The following is a 6567-nucleotide window of genomic DNA, read 5'->3' as shown; positions in this document are numbered from 1 at the left end:
ATGTCTCCTTCCAAACACACAACAGCAAGCAGCTGTAATATATGGTTTCCAAATCTCACCATCAGCAATGTACACACACATTCCCTATGCATCACTAACATATTTAAGTTATATTATGAATAAAAAAAGCATGTCTAATTCATAATTCACATCATGCATTTTTGACAGGATATACAAAGTAGTTATCAATACTATTAAAAGAGTGGGAAAGTTTAAAAGGGGGAAATATAATTGTCACATTAATCAGTTTAGAAAAAAATGACCGCCAGTAAATGTTATAGATAAAGACCTAACAAACCAAATCTGTTTTGATTCAGTTTTACCAACTTGGCGGTACATATGGATCTTAAGAAAGCAGAACTGTTTTCACGTGTGAGGTAGAAATTAATGTGAAAATAAAAGAGCAGTCATGTCTTGAGAAGTTTCTCTTTCACAGAGCAAACCTGAGCTCCAGGGAACGTTATCAGCCGTGTTTAATCTCACCTCCCCTACAGTGCTAACACTCATCCTCACACACTTACCCCCCCCTCCGCAAAATAAATAAATAAAGATGGAAGCATACAAACTATTTTCCATCTTGAATCAACAAAGCATGCTGCTTTTCAGCGCTGTCCCTTTAAGTCCCCTTCCTGTGCGGAGAGAAGCTCAGAGAACTCGGGGGCTCTGCGTGTGTGCCTGCCTGCTTCATGATACGTCATGGGGTGAGAAGTGGGAGTACCCTGATCCCAGCCCATCTGAGCTGTCTTTTTGACCATCCGACATCTACTGTTTCTGTTTTCCATATGGTTTTCTCTCTCTCTCTCTCTCTCTCTCTCTCTCTCTCTCTCTCTCTCTCTCTCTCTCTCTCTCTCTCTCTCTCTCTCTCTCTCTCTCTCTTTCTCCTGTCTCACTCTCTGTCTGTGTCTCTCTCACTTTCTCTCCCGCCTCTCCCCCCTCTCTGTTATCTCCCACTCCAATTTTGTTTGCTTGCTTTCTGCCAGTCAGTCCCCCTTTGATCTCTCCTTTTACAATCAAAACGCTCACAAAATCTGTTGGCCTTGCCTCCTCTCTCCCAGCCCACCTTTGCCTACCTCTGCCTCCATCTCTCCTTTCCATTTTCCCTTCTTCATCCACTTTCAGGAGACCAGCTATGGGTGAAATATTATTTGTAAGTAGCTTTCTGCTCTGTTTCTTTGTTGTAGTTCCATTTGTGTTTGCTTTACATGCCACTTACATGCCTTAGGTGGGTGTGGTTTGCTGCATGACAAATTAGTTTATTTCGGACATGTGAAAAAATATATACGTATATATATATATATATATATAGTTTTTTTCCGAAACCGTCAATAAGTGCTCAACTAATGAGGAGCGGAATATCAACACAGATACAGGAAAACAAAAAAGTTTTAGTACATTGCAGTACAGGCCTGTTTCATGCGTCGCGCACTCATCAGCTGCTAACGTGGTAAGCAGTTGATGGGTACTGCAATGTACTAAAACTTTTTTCCTGTATCTGTGTTGACATATTATGTATATATATATATATATATATATATATATATATATATATATATATATATATATATATATATATATATATGAAAACAAAACAATAGATAAAATGAACAGAACACTAAACATGTACAACAAATCCAACTAAATCTCAATAAACCACAAAATAAATATTACACCATACAGTATGCATGACAGTGTCTATAAATGTCACAAGAGGATTTAAGAAGTCGAGTTAGAATGTGTCTTTGTTTCACAATTTGTGAGACTTTTCTGCATCTCAATTTTCCCGATGGGATCAATTCTGTCTGGGCCCCCATGCAGGTCATTGGCAAACACAGTGAATAAGCCATCATATTTATATTTGACTTTAACCAGTTTAAACAACTGAAATGGTTTCATTTTACATGATATCAATTAAACAAACAACAAAAAAATCAAACAACCAAACAAAGAATCATTTGATTTATCCCCTACCCCACCTCATCCCCCATTGCTGTCTTGCCTCTGCCTCCATCTCTGCTCCCCCACTGTGGTGCACATGTGTCAGTAATTGAGAGCAGTTGAACAGCATGTCCCAGTGCCTAATGAGATCACGTTGGAGAGGAGCAGCACCAAACCTGGCCTTAATCGGCACCAGGGGGTCTAGCTATGCCGTTCAGAGCCACAGGGGCCCAGCAGTGGTGGAGGCCAGCACTGCTCTGACTACTTGAGGTTGATAGAATGTTACTTTGAGGATCGGTGATACACAACTATGTGATTTTGGAGAGCCATGTGCATGCAAAGTTCTTTTCAAACCAACACTACATTGGCTGATTTCATTGATTAATCCTCCTCCGATTGGCTGAAGCTGTGCTAACAAGTTAAATCAGCCAGTGTCGTTTTGGATATACTGGTGTTATAGTAATAGATCCTGCCCTATAGCCAATAGTTTTCAAACCCAGTTCTTGCAAAATCAAGGTGTTTATTCAAAATCGCTTTAAACAAAAACCTGAGCTCATACGATATAGTCTGAATGACAGCATCAGCTAGAGTAGCCATGTTTGAAAATAAATAGTTACATTCAGGGGTATTTCTAAGCCTCCTTAAAATTTACAGAGATGTAGGCCTGCAATATGTTCCAGCTGTTGCTGTAATATCATCAGCACTGCAGCCAATACATTTGACAGATATATTTGTCTTAAAGCTCAAATTCATTGGAGCCTTGGCTGATATCTGCTTGAATGCAAAATCACTTAAATCTATATTTTGGGAGTCCAGTTATTAATTTATCCATGCTCTTTAGGAGGAATCACACCAGGGGACTCTATTTCATCCCCCGGAATGGCATTCTTCCTTGACTGAGTGTTCTATGGCCAGAGGTAGTCAAGGCCAAGGAGAAGGGTGTTAACCATCAGACTGCTGTGCCAGATGTTCCACCACTTGCCACTGCTAACTGCATTATGGCTCTTGATGGTTTGGATAATGACTGCTTAAGACCAAGCCAAGGGTAAAAACTAAAACTGAGGTCTGACAATATTTACATGTTGTACCAGATACAGTTGAAAGGCAGTCATATACAGTGCATCCAGAAAGTATTCACACCCCTTCACTTTCCCCACATTTTGTTATCTTACAGCCTTATTCCAAAATGGATTAAATTCCTTCTTGTTTCTCATCAATCTACACACAATATCCCATAATGACAAAGCGAAAAAGGTTTTGTAGAAATGTTTGCAAATTTATTAAAAATAAAAAACTGAAATATTGCATGTACATAAGTATTCACACCCTTTACTCAGTACTTGGTTGAGGCACCCTTGGCAGCGATTACAGCCTCAAACCTTCTTGGGTATGAAGCTACAAGCTTGGCACATCTATATTTGGGGTATTTCTCCCATTCTTCTCTGCAGATCCTCTCGAGCTCTGTAAGGTTAGATGGGGAGCGTTGCTGCACAGCTATTTTCAGGTCTTTCCAGAGATGTTCAATGGGGTTCAAGTCTGGGCTCTGGCTGGGCCACTCAAGGATATTCACAGACTTGTCCCGAAGCCACTCCTTCATTGTCTTGGCTGTGTACTTAGGGTCGTTGTCGTGTTGAAAGGTAAACCTTCTCCCCAGCCTGAGGTCCTGAGTGCTCTGGAGCAGGTTTTCACCAAGGATCTCTCTGTACTTTGCTCCATTCATCTTTCCCTCGATCCTGACTAGTCTCCTAGTTCCTGCATCTCAAGAACATCCCTACAGCATGACGCTGCCACCACCATGCTTCACTGTAGGGATGGTATTAGCAAGGTGATGGAAGGTGCCTGGTTTCCTCCAGACGTGATGTTTGGCATTCAGGCCAACGAGTTCAATCTTGGTTTCATCAGACCAGAGAATCTTGTTTCTCATGGTCTGAGAGTCCTTTAGGTGCTTTCTGGCAAACTCCAAGCGGGCTGTCATGTGCCTTTTACTGAGCAGAGGCTTCCGTCTGGCCACTCTACCATAAAGGCCTGATTGGTGGAGTGCTGCAGAGATGGTGTCCTTCTGGAAGGTTCTCCCATCTCCACAGAGGAACGCTGGAGCTCTGTCAGAGTGACCATCGGGTTCTTGGTCACCTCCCTGACCAAGGCCCTTCTCCCCCGATTGCTCAGTTTGGCTGGGCGGCCAGCTCTAGGAAGAGTCCTGGTGGATCCAAACTTCTTCCATTTACGAATTATGGAGACCACTGTGCTCTTCGGGACCTTCAAAGCTGTAGACATTTTTGTACCCTTCCCCAGATCTGTGCATCGATACAATCCTGTCTCGGGGGTCCACAGACAATTCCTTTGACTTCACGGCTTGGTTTCTGCTCTGACATGCATTGTCAACAGTGGAACCTTATATAGACAGGTGTGTGCCTTTCCAAATCATGTCCAATTAATTTAATTTATTACAGGTGGACTCCAATCAAGATGTAGAAACATCTCAAGGATGATCAGTGGAAACAGGATGAACCTGAGCTCAATTTTGAGTGTCATAGCAAAGGGTGTGAATACTTATGTACATGCAATATTTCAGTTTTTTATTTTTAATAAATTTGCAAAAATTTCTACAAAACCTTTTTCCCTGTGTCATTATGGGGTATTGTGTGTAGATTGATGAGGAAAAAAAGGAATTTAATCAATTTTGGAATAAGGCTGTAACATAAGAAAATGTGGGGAAAGTGAAGGGGTGTGAATACTTTCCGAATCGACTGTATATAAAGTGTGTTGAAAGGCCATTAGAAATGACATCAGTATGGATATCAACATCTAAAACCAAGATGGCGGCGCGCTGGACGCAGCGGCTACTGCGGCTCCCTGTTCAGTGCTATGTTTTCGTTGTTATTCACACGATAGTTTTAAGTTTATTTACAAGTGTAGGTCATGCTCTCTTCTACAGCCATCAGGAACTTTTAAACCTCAGAACGGATTACTCACTTCCCTCCACCATCACAGACAATTTCCCCATCGATATTATCCGCTCACCGGCCTCGCAGTGGAAATAATGCCCCCGTCGGCAATGTAAACAAAAGAGGGGGAAACGAGGCAGGCTACATGCTAAACTAAGTAGCGCTCCCTTCAAAGTTTCCCTTCCCAGCATCTTCATGGCTAACGTCCGATCGTTAGCTAACAAAATGGACGAGATAAGACTCAGGCTGTACTCTCAGAAAAGGCTGGAGAACTGCTGTCTGCTGATGTTTACAGAGACTTGGCTCAACAGCAACGTAGCCGACTTGGCAGTTGAGCTAGCGGGCTGCACAGCCTTCCGTGCCGACAGGACAGCGGACTCCGGCAAGGTCCGGGGAGGAGGTTTGAGTATGTATGTCAATAACTCTTGGTGCAACAATATAAAGATCGTTGAAAGGCATTGCTCTGCTGATCTCGAGCTCCTTATGATTCAGTTCAGGCCTTTTTACTTGCCCAGGGAGCTAACGGCCATTACCATCGCCGCTGTATACATCCCCCAACATGCTAATGCTAAGGATGGCATACCGGGTTGGGTCTACCGGGAATGTTCCGACCAGCTGGCTGAGGTCTTCACACCTGTATTTAACCTCTCACTGTCCCAATCTAAAGTCCCGGCATGCTTTAAGACCACCTCTATCATTCCTGTCCCCAAGAAACCAACATCCACATGTCTGAATGACTACCGACCCAGAGCACTCACCCTCATTGCCATGAAGTGCTTTGAGAGACTGGTTCTGGCTCACATCAAAAACATTATCCCCCCACATTCGACCCACATCAGTTCGCCTACCATCCCAAAAGGTCTACTGAGGATGCCATTGCCACTGCCCTGCACGTTGCTCTGACCCATCTTGAACTTAACAACACATACATCCGGATGCTGTTTATAGATTACAGCTCTGCCTTCAACACAATCATCCCCGCCAAACTAACCACCAAACTCCTCTCCCTTGGCCTCAACCCCTCTCTCTGTAACTGGATCCTGGACTTCTTGACCAACAGACCTCAGTCTGTTAGGTTAGGTGACCACACCTCCTCAACCCTGACCCTCAGCACAGGTGCCCCTCAAGGCAGTGTTCTGAGCCCTCTCCTTTTCTCCCTCTTTACCCACGACTGCCTGTCAACTCACCTTTCAAATGTTATAGTTAAGTTTGCAGATGACACCATAGTCATCTGCAAACTAACAATGACTAGACGGCCTATAGAGATGAGATTGAGCACCTCACATCATGGTGTTCTACTAACAATCTTGTCCTTAATGTGCAGAAGACAAAGGAGCTGATTGTGGACTTCAGGAGGTCTAGAAGCTGCAGCCACTCCCCCATACACATTAATGGGGTGGAAGTGGAGCGTGTTTCCAGCTTTAAATTCTTTGGAGTCCACATCAGCGAGGACCTTTCGTGGACATTAAACACCCAGGCCCTTGTGAAAAAGGCCCAACAACGCCTGCATTTCCTGAGGAGTGCCCTTCTACCCCCCAAAATTCTCACCAACTTCTACCACTGCACCATAGAGAGCATCCTGACCATCTGCATCTCTGTGTGGTACGGCAGCTGCACCTCAGTAGACCAGAAAGCTCTGCAGTGGATCGTCAAGGAGGCCCAGCATATCACCGGTACCCAGCTCCCA

The sequence above is a fragment of the Lampris incognitus genome, chromosome 5, assembly GCF_029633865.1.
Source record: "Lampris incognitus isolate fLamInc1 chromosome 5, fLamInc1.hap2, whole genome shotgun sequence".
In the NCBI taxonomy this organism is placed as follows: domain Eukaryota; kingdom Metazoa; phylum Chordata; class Actinopteri; order Lampriformes; family Lampridae; genus Lampris; species Lampris incognitus.
The sequence above is the reverse complement of the archived record's forward strand: the minus strand, read 5'-3'. Positions refer to the sequence as shown.